The sequence below is a fragment of the Tamandua tetradactyla genome, chromosome 10, assembly GCF_023851605.1.
Source record: "Tamandua tetradactyla isolate mTamTet1 chromosome 10, mTamTet1.pri, whole genome shotgun sequence".
Classification (NCBI taxonomy): domain Eukaryota; kingdom Metazoa; phylum Chordata; class Mammalia; order Pilosa; family Myrmecophagidae; genus Tamandua; species Tamandua tetradactyla.
In genome coordinates, this window is record NC_135336.1 from 1,430,180 (window position 1) to 1,443,765 (window position 13,586).

The 13,586-nt window shown below is 34.7% G+C and overlaps 1 pseudogene; it reads left to right on the forward strand.

Annotated features, from left to right (window-relative positions):
- Nucleotides 1-10,758: 10,758 nt before the first annotated feature.
- LOC143648887 (olfactory receptor 4C11-like) lies at nt 10,759-11,674 on the forward strand (annotated as a pseudogene).
- The last annotated feature ends 1,912 nt before the right edge of the window (nt 11,675-13,586 follow it).

Sequence of the window (13,586 nt, forward strand, 5' to 3'; positions counted from 1 at the left end):
AGTATTATTGTTACTTTTAATTTATATATTTTATACAATTACATTCTATTGATATATATTTTATATAATTACATTTCTTTTCTAGACAAATGGAAAAATTCCTAGAAACACACAAACTACCTTTACTGACTTGAGAAGACATAGAGGATCTCCTCAAACCAATATTGAGTAAAGAAATTCAATCAGTCTTCAAAAATCTTCAGACAAAGAAAAGCCCAGGAGCAAATTCAAAAGGGACTTTTATCAAACATTCCAAAAAGAACTAATTCTGTTCAAGCTCTTACAAAATTTGAGGAAAAGTGAATGCTACCTAACTCGTTTTATGAAGCTATCTTCACTCTAAAACCAAAACCAGAGAAAGATGCTACAAGAAAGGACAACTACAGTTGTCCTTTATTTGTCCTTTATCCACAATGAATATAGGTGCAAAATTACTTAACAATATACTAGCAAATTGAATCCAATGGCATATTGTCCTAGTTTGTTGACTGCTGGAATGCAACACAAGAGAGATGGACTGACTTTTAATAAAAGGGGATTTATTTCATTAGTTCTTCAGAGGAAAGGCAGCTAACTTTCAGCTGAGGTTCTTTCTTAAATGAGAAGGCACAGGGACATCTCTGCTGGCCTTCTCTCCAGGCCTCTGGGTTCCAACACCTTTCCCCAGAGTGATTTCTTTCTTCATCTCCAAGGGCCTGGACTGAGCTGTGAGTGCTGAGATGAGGAATGTTGAGCTGCTTGGACTGTGCTACATTGCACTTTCTCATTTAAGCGCCAGCCAGTTAAGTCAAACATCATTCATTGCAGCAGGCATACCTCCTAGTTGACTGCAAATGTAATTAGCAACAGATGAAGTTCATGTACCATTGGCTCATGTCCACAGCAACAGAAATAGGTACCCTCACCTAGCCAAGTTGACAACTGATTCTAACTACCACACATATTAAAAGAATTGTACATCATGACCAAGTGGGCTTTATAACAATAATACAAGTGCAGTTCAACACAAGAAAATCAATCAACATAATACAACCCATTAACGAATCAAAAGAGAAAAAATTACATGATCATTGTGATTGATGATGAGAAAACATTCATCAAAGTCTAGTATTCTTTCATGATACAAAAACACTTCAAAATGTAGGAATAGAAGGAAACTTTCTCAATATCATGAAGGACATAATATAAAAAACCTATAGCTCTCATCATACCTACTGGTGAGACTGAAAGCATTCCCTCTAAGATGGATAAGACAAGGATGCCCATTGTCACCACTATTGTTCACCAATGCACTAGAAGTCCCAGTTGGAGCAATAAGACAGGAGAAAGAAATAAAAGTCTTTCCAATAGGAAAGGAAGAAGTAAAACTTATTTTATTTGCAGATGCCATGATTTTACACTTAGAAAACACTGAGAATTCTATGACAAAGCTACTTGATTTAATAAACAAATTCAGCAAAGTGGCAGAATAGAAGATTAATGTACAAAAGTCAGTAATGTATCTGTACACAAGCAAATGCCAATCTGAAGAGACAATAAGGAAAAAATCCTTTCAAACTAGTGGTCCAAAAGCTCAGATATCTAGAAATAAGCCTAGTCAGGGATTTCAAGTACCTGTACACAGAAAATTTAAAAAGTTGTTAAAAGAAAATTGAAAATGACTTAAATAGATGGAAACACATTCCATGATTATGGATAGGAGGGTTGAATGTCATTAAGATGTCAATTCTACTCAAACTGATCTACAGATTCAATGTAATACCAATTAAAATCGTAACAAGCTACCTTGAAGACTCAGAAAAGTTGGCTATAAAACTAATTTGGAAGAGAAAGAAACCTCAAGTAGCTAAAGATATACTTAAAAAGAAGAGTGAAGTGATAGGATATCATTTCCCAGCTTTAAAGCTTACACAGTGGTCAAAGCAACATGGTACTGGCACAAAGATAGAAGTATTGATGAATGGAGTGAAATCAAGAGTGCAGAGATAGACCACCAAATCTATAGGCAATTGATCTTTGATAAGGTCCCCAAATCCATTTAATGGCAGCACAATAGGCTTTTCAATTAACAGGCATGGGAGAATTGGTTATCAACAGTCAAAAGAATGAAAGGGGTCCCCTACCTTACACTCTGTATTTGTTTGAAATTATGTATGTACCCTAGAAAAGCCATCTTTTAAACCTAATCCCATTTTATAAAGGCATCATTTCTTCTAATCCCTATTCAGTATTGTATGTTTGAAATTGTAATTAGATCATCTCCCCAGAGATGTGATTTAATCAAGAGTGGTTGTTAAGCTGGACTAAGGTTCAGGCATTTCTCCACCCATTTGGGTGGGTTTTGATTAGTTTCTGGAGTCCTATAGAAGAGGAAACATTTTGGAGAATGAGGGTGGTTCAGAGAGAGCAAAGCAGAATGACATAGCCATGAGAAGCAGAGTCCAACAGCCATGACCTTTGGATATGAATAATGAAAGTGCCTCCTGCAGAGCTCCATGAAAAAAGAATTCAGGAGAGGAAGCTAGCAGATGATGTCATGTTCACCATGTGCCCTTCCAGATGAGAGAGAAACACTGACTGTGTTCACCATGTGCCCTTCCACTTGAGAGAGAAACTCTGAACTTCATTGGCCTTCTTGAACCAAGGTATCTTTCCCTGGATGCCTTAGATTGGACATTTCTATTGACTTGTTTTAATTGGGACATTTTTTTGGCCTTAGAATTGTAAACTAGCAATTTATTAAATTCCCCTTTAAAAATCCATTCATTCCTGGTACGTTGCATTTTGGCAGCTAGCAAAGTAGAATACACTCTATACAGAAATTAATTAAAAATGGATTAAAAGCCTAAATGTAAGTACCTGTACTATAAAAATTCCAGAAGAAAATGCAGAAAACCATTTTCAAGATCTAGTAACATGAGGTATCTTCTTAAACTTTACACATAAAGTTCAAGCAGCAATAGAAAAAATAAACAAATGGGTACTCTTTAAGATGAAGAGCTTTAGTAACTCACAGGACTTTGTCAAAAAGATGAAAAGGCAGCCAACTCAATGGGAGAAAATATTTAGAAACCATCTATTGGATAAAAGCTTGATATCCTTCATACATAAAGAAATTATACATCTCAGTAACAAAGAACAAACACACAATTACAAAATGGGTAGATGATATGAGTAGACATTTCTCTGTAGACCAAACTCAGATGGCAGAAAGGCACATGAAGAAATTCTCATTTTCATTAGCTGTAAGGGAAATGCAAATTAAGATGACAATGATATATCACCTCCTATCTATGAGATTGGTTGCTATTTAACAGAAAGTCATAAATGTTGGAAAGGATGTGGAAAAATGGGAACATTTATTTACTTTAGGTGGGAATCTATGATGCTGCAGCTGCTGTGGAAGGCAGTTTGATGATTCTTCAGAAACCTAAATATTGATTTGCCATTTGACCTGGCAATGCAATACTCAGTATATACCCAGAAGAGCTAAAGGTATTGACATGAGCAGACATTGCGCAATGATGTTCATAGTGGCACCATTCCCAATGGCCAAAAGATGGAAACAATCCAAGTGCCATCAACAGATAAGTGGATAAACAAAATGTGGTATATGCATATGATGGAATATTATGCAGTATTAAGACAAAATGAGGTCCCAAATCATATGACAAAATAGATGAACTTTTTGGACAAAATGCTGAGTGAAATAAGTCAGACATAAAAGGACAGTTACTGTATAATTCCACTATTATGACTCTGGAAAAGATAAATTCAAAGGTTGTACTGTACAATATGGAACACCTAGAAGTATACAAAAGCTAGAGATGGAGGAAACCTACCCAAAGTGGTTAAATCTAAATGCAAGGGAATGGATCAAATCTAAACGCAAGGGAATGGATGGTAACTAATCAGTGGGTTTATAATTAACATTACCATATTAAAGGTTAATATTATTGAAAGGGAATGCATAGCACCATGTATCCCACTGATTAAATCTATAATTACAAATTAATTCTCTCATGAACTATTCCAATGACTTGATAGTGGACAAAGAGTCAACAGTAAAGGGACACAGAGAGGAAACTAAAAATGCATTCAATGTTCAATAGTTAACAAAAATGTATCAACAGGGTACTACAGCACTATCATGGGCCAGAAATTTGCATGGAAGAGACAGGTGATGATGGGTAGTTTTGATTTGGTAGTTGGTGATGTTATTCTTGCCAGTTATTTGTCATAATGTACCAATGAAAATTGCCTAAAATTGAGAATGCTACTGACTGCACAACCAAGCACAGATACACTAAATTGTAGTTTGTTTATTTCTGGCATTATCCTTGATGCTTAATAGATGGAGGGAGCCAAAGGATACAATGACTGAGGAGCACATGGTGAAAAGTGATATATTTATATGATGGATTATGGTGCACCTATAAAAAAGAAGGATGTTGAGAAGCACAAAAAGATTTGAATAAAACTTGGGGACAATGGATTGTGCAAAATAAGCCAGAAACAAAAGAACAAATATGCTAAGGACTCTCTCCAAAAAAGCCTTACAAGAAAATGGGACTGTAGATGGTAAGTCCTTATAGCACCCACATTTAGTCTGAAGTTGTAAATGTATTTCTAGATTCTGGGATACTGAGGTATATGTGTATCAGCTGGTATTTTCCTGCAACTTTGAGTAATTCTGGTATACCACAACTCTGAAAGTTAGTATAGCTATATATAATAACATTTAAAGTAACTGAAAAAGAGATCAGGCCTCAATTAGGGTTTAAAATGTATATCAGGATGTGTGGGTGTGGACATTGATGCTTGCTTATGGAAATGGAATATTTTCCTTGAGTAGAAGGTGATTGAATTATGTGGGAAAAAATCTACTTTTTGATACTCTTGCCTGGGGTTAATTGGCCCTGTAATTTGTTGTGTCCATGATTAACTGTGTTAAGTAACTCATTGAGCAAATCCATCTGGGTTGGCAGTGGATGGGTGTAACTCTTGGACTTCTGGAGTCTGAAAGGGATTTCTGAGCATTTGTGAACTTTTGTGAAATCTTTATAAATATCTGATTGAAGAAGAAGTCCTGTTTAATTCTTCTGTTCTGTCAGGGAGTGTTTTGAGGTATTAGACCTGGCTTTAAATATGTGTCTACCAAAGAGTGGTGGTAGTATCTTTTTTGTCTAGAAATTTCTAAAAGCAGAAATATGATCTTTTCCTTTTTCCTACCTGTATCACAGACTCTTTCATAGGGTCTAGCTCAGGCTTCCAGAAAGGGTTGGCTCACAGTGACATTTTTACTCCCCATAGCTTCTGAAACATAATGCAACAGCGACTCTTCCTGAAGTATAATTTCCTTGTTTCAAGTTCATTGTGCATGATTTATCTTCAAAGTAAACCAGAATTGAAAAGGAAAAAACTGTGAGCTCTTGATTGGATATCATCATTTTTATACAAGAAGAAAGGTAAATTTATAAGTCCAGTTGATATGTTTCCTTTCTTCTTGCCTCAAATCTAGGAAAAAATTTTCAGAAGAGTTTCTATCATCTATTAATGTCTCCTGAGGAATCTGAAACTCTTTGGACAATTTCTCACAGCAATGTGAAGATTCTTATGTTTCAGGGAAACTCTGCTCTCACTGACCTTTGCTTGATGCAGACTTGTTTCATACCAATTTTGATTAAAAAAAGGGCAAAGAAAAGGAAGCAGAGGTATAACACTCTAAACATGCAGATTTATTATTTGCAAAGGTTAAGGTCAGGAAAAGGAGAGGCATCCATAGTTGTGGTCTAACAGTGGGTGTGCAGGTCCCACTGTCACACATACAGATGACCATAAGCACTCAAAGAACTATTTTCCCTATAATGGTTCTTTCTCAGCTTTGCACTCTGTTTTTACCTGTCCCATATCCTGATTTTTTGTCTTTTCTGACTCTTGTTCACAGTGAAACTTTTCTCCTTCTGGCTCTGACTCCTTCCATCATTCTCTAACCGCTATCTTCACAAATACTTCTCAAATATACATATAATATGGTGATTTTTGTTCAGAAACTGACCAAAACAATGGCTTCATTCTTTATCTGTTTATGATTCTTAGTTTTATGTTAGTTCTGTTTGGATGGTAGGAGTCTAATGTCTAGCATGGCAGTGTGGGGTAAGGGTTAGAAGGAGATGGCCATGGACCCTGAAGGCTTGAATTGTGGTCCTGAAACCACTGTGATGGCTCACTGCCAATTGTCTCTACCATGGACTGATGTGCACAAAAGAGAAAAATACTCACTTGCCTCAGTTACATGAAGATGTACAGTAGAATCAAATGAACAATGATACTAAAACAAAAGTGAGAGGATGTAATTAGGGATCACATTTAATTAAATATTTTGGTGTTGTTGAACAGTGTTTGGCTGGTAGGAAGAGAATTATTTGGGTAACTCCAGGAAGGCTTCTCTGAGGAGTTGCAGTATTGACTGGGTACTCTTTCTAAAAGCAGAAGTGGAGATTTGAGTCAACAGATGAGAGGGCATTCATCTGCTGTAAACTGTGGAAATAATTGAGGGATTGAGACTGGGTGTTTTTGAGTACAGATGCAAAGCTTGGCTAGTATATGCTTATGCAGAAACACATAGAGGGAAAGTGGAAATATGATGATGACATGTATTTAAGGGGTTTGAAGTCATGGTCAATATTGCAGACATTAAATTTTAAATTCTTTCTTGCTTTTCATGGGATGACAAGGGCATGAAAAGAGAGAGAGAGGAGGGAAATGGTGAAAAGGGAGAATCACTGAATTTATGTTATTTGTCTATCATTTAGAATAGATATCTCCAAAAAGACCTGTGGGATGCACTGAAAGAATTCCCATTGATCATTTCAAAAATGGGATTCATGAAATGTCAGCTTAAAGTTCTGGTATGCAGGAAAAATTCTCACAATAAAGCAAACAGGTGTTTCTTAAACAAAGTTCTGTTTTCTTGCCATTAAATTAAGTGACACATACTATTTAAAAATTTAATAAGTACTAAACACTGTGTGAAATGAATTATGTTCTATGCTTTAGGAATAATAAAATGATACTCAAAGTTAAAGGGAGAGATTTTTTTCTTGAATTGATTTTTCAAATAATGTGCTTTGGCTTAGATATAAACTAATTGACTAATGCAAGAGTAATATTAGTCAGCAATAAGAGAATCATCCGAATCTTGGTCTCCTTACATTGCTATGTCTCCCCATGGAAACTGAGAGTGAGTGTTACTTATCCTCCCTAATGAGAAGAAGCATGAAGTATGGAGACACTGATGAGTCACACTTGGAATGATTACAGGACCATTCTTTATTTTATTGGAGTCACAAAGAAACCACTGGGTTCTAAATCAAGGAAACATAAAAAATGGACATCCTTATGGGTGTCTGACATCTTGTGAGGCTGATTAGGATAGATAATTTCAAAAGAGAAATTGCATTAAATTCCATGAAGAAAATGGTAGGGAAATTCCACTAAACAACTTTCCATACTTTTTAATTTTAGGTGCCAATGAAATCTTAATAAAAGCTGCTGTCCTATTTTTGTGCATCTATATTTTCTGTACTGATGATAGAAATGCATCAAGCTTTCATAAATTAGTTTTAAAGACTTTAAATATTTAATTTCTGTTTTCTCATCAAATGCCCTCATTCTGCTTTTTGCAAATCTGGATCTCAAACTTTTTGCAAGAAAGATATTTTTACTGTCCTCTAATCACTGACCCCTTGTACTGATAGTGTTCTAGAATTTTTTTCTTTTTTCCTTATTAAAGACCTTTCAGAAAAGTCCTTCCTAGCTTCTTATCACCATAAGAAAACTAGTGTCAGACAAAGTGCTGGTGTGATTCCAGCCACTCAGCAAAGGAAATTAATGGGTGATATAGTTCTTCAGCTTTATTTCAGGAGGTTTGAATACCTCTTGGAAACTCAGTAGCAATGACTCATTGCAGTAACTGGGTACCTGCGTCTTTTATACATCTCATACATTTTAATTATTTAAACTACAAAGTAACCCTGAAAATTAGAATGTGTTTTTTCTTTTATAGTTGAATACAATTACACATGGAATATCAAGGGACTTTTAATGTCACACCACTGAATGATATTGAGGGAGGTTTGCCTCTTGGCAGTGTGGCTTCAGCCTCTAGGCACTGATCACTGTACTCACAAGCTCTCATCAAAATTTTGATTAAAATCTGGTTTGGAAGCTATGTCCCATTACAGTTATAGCTTATCTTTTCATAATTTTAATTCTTACTGACCAATTTCTACCTTAGGAATTTTTCCTCCTTTCTCTGTAGATGGTTTCTACTCTTCTAATTACTTTCACATGGCGCCTTACAGAATTAATAATCCCCTCTACATTTATCTTACAATCCTTAGTCAGATGTTAAGAAGAAATGGGCATTTTCCTCATTCTCAACAATTACTACAGCTAATTTTGATTCAATATATGAAACAGGAGATTTAAGGACATATTTTAGGAAGCATAGCAAGTATGATAATTTTGTTTAATGTGTAAAAAGGGACTAAGTAACAATAGGAAAATTGACAGACTGGATGATATAAAGCACAAAAGCAATAACAGTAAAAGAGAAATAAAAACACAGAAAGAAAAAACAATACCATAAAAATGAAAGAGGCAAAGTCTGAGCATCCCTAGAGTTTGTTATGAGCTAGATGCTATTATTTTCCTCCTTTAATATGCACAGTAACGCTGATTATATCTAATCTCTTTTGACCAAAAACACATCTGAAAAATAATGGTGCTGGGTTTTAAACTCAGGTAATCTGGCTCCAACAATTGAATTGTTACTAAGATACATAATAACTGTTTTGCTAAATTAAATCCATCTTACATATAATTACAGGATTCATAAACATGTGCTGACCTAAGATAAATAATTCTAAGAATGTAAATAATTTTAGAACAAAATGTGTAAAAGTTTGAAATTTGTAATATATTTTTAAAATAAATATATAATTTCATTAGTAGTGACATAGGAAGAGTGTGGGGTGACATCACAAGCAGCCTGTTTTTGCACAGCTATCAGTTTTTTTGCATAACATTAATATTGAAACATTGGCATGATTTATAGATAAAAATTTAGAGAGATATACACATAAGCAAAATAGCTATGGAAAATTTATGCAGGATAAATAACAAAATAGTTATATCTAGAATATAAGATTATCAATTCAAACAATTGAGAGAATATTTCTATATTTTTCTCATCCATCTATTTATTTCAACATTTCATCTTGACCATGTACTATTCTGTAATAAAATATAGTTAATAAATGGCCACAATGACATGTAAAATAGTTTTTATAATATAACAATAACAATGAAAATAAGCAACAGGGGAAACAATATCAAATTTGGAAAATTTTTTCATAGTTGTTTGGACAAATTTTATTTATGAGAGTGAAAACTGAAAGAACATAAGTGCCCCTATGGACATTGGTTAATATAATTATAAAAATATATTCATTATAATACCATTGAATTGACAATTAGATATTGAAACTATAGCAACATAAGTGTTTATTATCATTCTAAGTAAAAAATTAGAATACATATTATGTTATGGGCAGGCCACAGTGGCTCAGCAGGCAGAGTTCTCATCCGCCATGCCAGAGACCAAGGTTCAATTCCTGGTGCCTGTGCATGCAAAAAAAAAATGTTATGATTTCAATTGCAAAAATTATGTGTATGTATGAACAAATTCTCATAACGCCTGGTCAAAATTGTATCTTGGAATAATGAATATTGTTGCAAACAGTGTTTTTAGAAGAAGTAGCCAGGATAATTCAAGTGATGAGGGATTTATATGAGTAAAACACAGCTTAGTTATAGAAATATGAGAAATTGAGAACCAGTCAAATTCAAATGCAGAGTGACTCAATATTGTCTTCTTAAGGTGTGTAAGGAGATAATTTCAAAGCACAGTAAAGAGTAGGTTAGTTTCCCTCCATGAGGTCAATCTCAACATGTTATCCAGATATTTGTTATATCATGAAAACTGATGAAGCTTAACCTTTTGAAACATAGCTTAAAAAACTGTCAAAATAGCTATTTCTAAAACATATTCTTCCCAAGATGAAAAAATAGGTATGTTATAGAGGACACAGATATGAGTAAAGTGAACTGAGACAATTTTCTTCAGGAGGGATTCTGTAACACCTTCAGCACTTAATTATATTGGAAAAGGGTCTGATTCAAATCACATAGATAAGCTGCTTGAATACATGCAATAAAAGTGTGGATTTATGAGTATAAGCACAAGTGTAAGCTATTTATGAATTCTTATTTAAACTGAAAATATAATATGGCAGATATTTGCACCCAACTTTTTATATAAATACCAAACCTCAAAGCTATGCAGTCACTCAACATGGAAAGAACCAGCTCTGCATTTTTTTTTACCCTTGTTAGGAATCAAAATTTGTGAAAGATATTTTGTTTTTGTTCCAAAATATCCATGGTTTTGTTCAATAAAAGAGACCTTGAATCAATAGATTAATTTGCAACAAGTCTGGTCTTCTGCAGGTATACAAAAATTCCTGGGGAATTCTGGTATACACTAAAGACAGTTGAGCTTAACATAGTATAGGGTAAAACAAATTCAGTTTATCTCACTCATCTCCACTAGATGTCACTTCTTTTCTTTTCTTTTTTCTTTTCTCTGCAGATTAAGTCTTTCTCAACTGCATTCTACTTACAGCTTCTGATATGGTGATAAATAAGAGTGTGGCTGAATTCATCCTTTTGGGGTTGACCCAGGATGCAGGAATGCAGAAAGCAATATCAGTGTCTTCTTGATTCTTTACCTTGTGATTCTTTTGGGAAACTTTCTCAATGTGGTGACTTTTTAGGCAAGTCAGACACTTGGGAGTCCCATGTACTTCTTTCTTTCTCCTCTACCTGTCCTTTGTTGATGCTTGCTTTGCTACAACCACTGCTCCCAGATTGATTGTGGATGCCCTCATTTAGAAAAAGGTAATTTCCTACGATAAGACATGACTCAGGTCTTTGCATTCCATTTCTTTGGGCCCACAGAATTCTTTGTGCTCATTATCATGGCTTTTGAGCATCATGTGGCTATTAGTAAGCCCCTGTGATGCACAACCATCATGAGTCATCATGTCTGTTGTATGTTGGTGATTATGGCTTGGGCGGGACCTTTTATTCATTCTTCAGCACAGCTTTTCTGGCTTTGAGAGAGCCTTTCTGTGGCTCCAAAGGCATTGATTGCTATTTCTGTGACTTACAGCCTTTGACGAAACTTGCCTACATGGATACTTACACCATAAATTTGCTAGTTGTGTCCAATAGTGGCACTATATGCATGGTGAGTTTTGGAATCTTATTTATCTCATAATATAGTTAATTTATATTCCCTGAGAAACCAAAGTGGGGAAGGAAGATGGAACACTTTCTCTCTCACTGTACATCCCATTTTATTGTGGTTGTCATATTTTGGGGGCCATGTATATTCTAATAAACACAATGGCTGACCATATTTCCAGAAAATAAGAAGGTGGCTATGTTTTATTCAATTGGGACACCCTTGCTTAATCCTCTGATCTGTACATTCAGGAAGGCGGAAGTAAAAACTGCCATGAAAAAGCTATGGTATAGCAAGTGAAAATTCAGCTGATGACTAACTTATGGAGAATCTAGCTTATGTTTTCTTAACATTTCACTTTGTTATTTATGGGAAGCAAAGAAAAAATATCCAAACCAAGAAATAATAAGAAACTGAGCATGCCTCATTATCAATTGAACACACTATGATGCCTCAATTGAATTCTATTAAGAGTTGGTCATTGTCATATGTTATTTTAGCTTTCTGTTCATAAGTTTATTCAGAAAAAATGTTTGACTTACAATGAAAGATTTTATGGGTATGTATATGTGGTAACCAAATTCCTTTTCTGAATTTTTTTACTAGACCCTTACATAACTTACATCAACATGAGCAAGGCTAGAAAAGACTAGAGACTTGTAGCAGTTAGATTCAGCTGTCAACTTGACCAGGTGAAGGTGCCTAGATCTTTTGCTGTGGACATGAGCCAATGGTGTGTGAACATCATCTATTGTTGATTACATCTGCAACCAGCTGGGAGGCATGCCTGATGCAATGAATGATGTTTGATTTAATTGGCTGGCACTTAAATGAGAGAGGTTAACATAGTACAGCCCAAGCAGCTCAGCATACCTCATCTCAGCACTTGCAACTTAGCCCAGTCCTTTGGAGATGCAGAAAGGATTACCCTAGGGAAAGTTGTTGGAGCCCAGACTCCAGAAGAAGTCAGCAGAGATTGTCCTGTGTCTTCCCATGTAAGAAAGAACCTAAGTTGAAAGTTACTTGCCTTTCCTCTGAAGAACTATATGTTAACTTAATAAATCCTTTTTTATTGAAAGCCAGTCCATCTCTGGTGGATTGCATCCCAGCGTCCAGCAAACTAAACTAATACTTATAAAAATCAACTTGCCTTGCCAACCTGAGAAGTAAAGAAGATGGGTCTAGAAGATAGTTCTTTGGAAATTTTGTCCAAGCACGCCTCACTGGGGATCCTATAAGAATAGTCCTTCAACCTTCTATAAGATTTGGAAAGTTCAATACCGATCTAGACTTTCTCTAAAAAAAGTTTAAACATCCTATAGATGGTTATGGATGAACCTTACACTTGGATGCCTTAACAAATATTGGCCATTGGAGTGTGTCCTGAGACTTTCACTTTGCTCTTTCAAAAAGAAAGTAAGGAAAAAGTGAAAGTACTTGTCAGCTGGAATATTCAGAAGGAAACCTAAAGAACAATAAATGATGAAGAAAGAAAAATGTTAAGAAGTGATTTTTTTCTAGGGAAGAGTAGGCGCATTATTTTCCTTATGTATCAGTATGCATATATTTCTGTGATCATATTTCCTTGAAGAAATTGCTTCAAGATATTTTGACTCTAGTTACCTACCTGATACCTATCAGGAAAGACAGACATCAGGAAGGATGAAATAAACATGATTTTGTTCATCCTAGAAACTCTAACCTATTTCTGAATTTTTGGAATTACAGAAAAATTGAAAATTTATCTCTACTCTTTCTCAAATTTGACCTTTTAGTTTTGTATAGGAATGCTTTCAAATGCATATTTCCATGTTGAAGGTAATCTAAACTATATATATGACATGTACACAAATGCCACCTCATAAACTTTTTATCAAATAATGGCATGTTGTATTAGGGAATCATTATGATTATTACATTCATATTGGTACCAGGAAGTACTACTATAGATGATATTCTCTAATAAGAAAGGAGCAAGTAGAAGTTCATAAGTAAATGAAATATCTTAGTCAAATGAAGGCAAAATGTCATTACCTCACTCCAAAAGATTCCCAAAAATTTTTTGGGTGATATAAAAAATATTTGAGTCTTAAAGAGGATATTTGTCAGAGCTGTCAGTACCATATTCAGAACTGCAATTTTGCTTCATATACCTCTAAATTAGCATTCACAATCTTCTAAATTTAAGTCTTAAAGTTCTGTTTTTAAGATT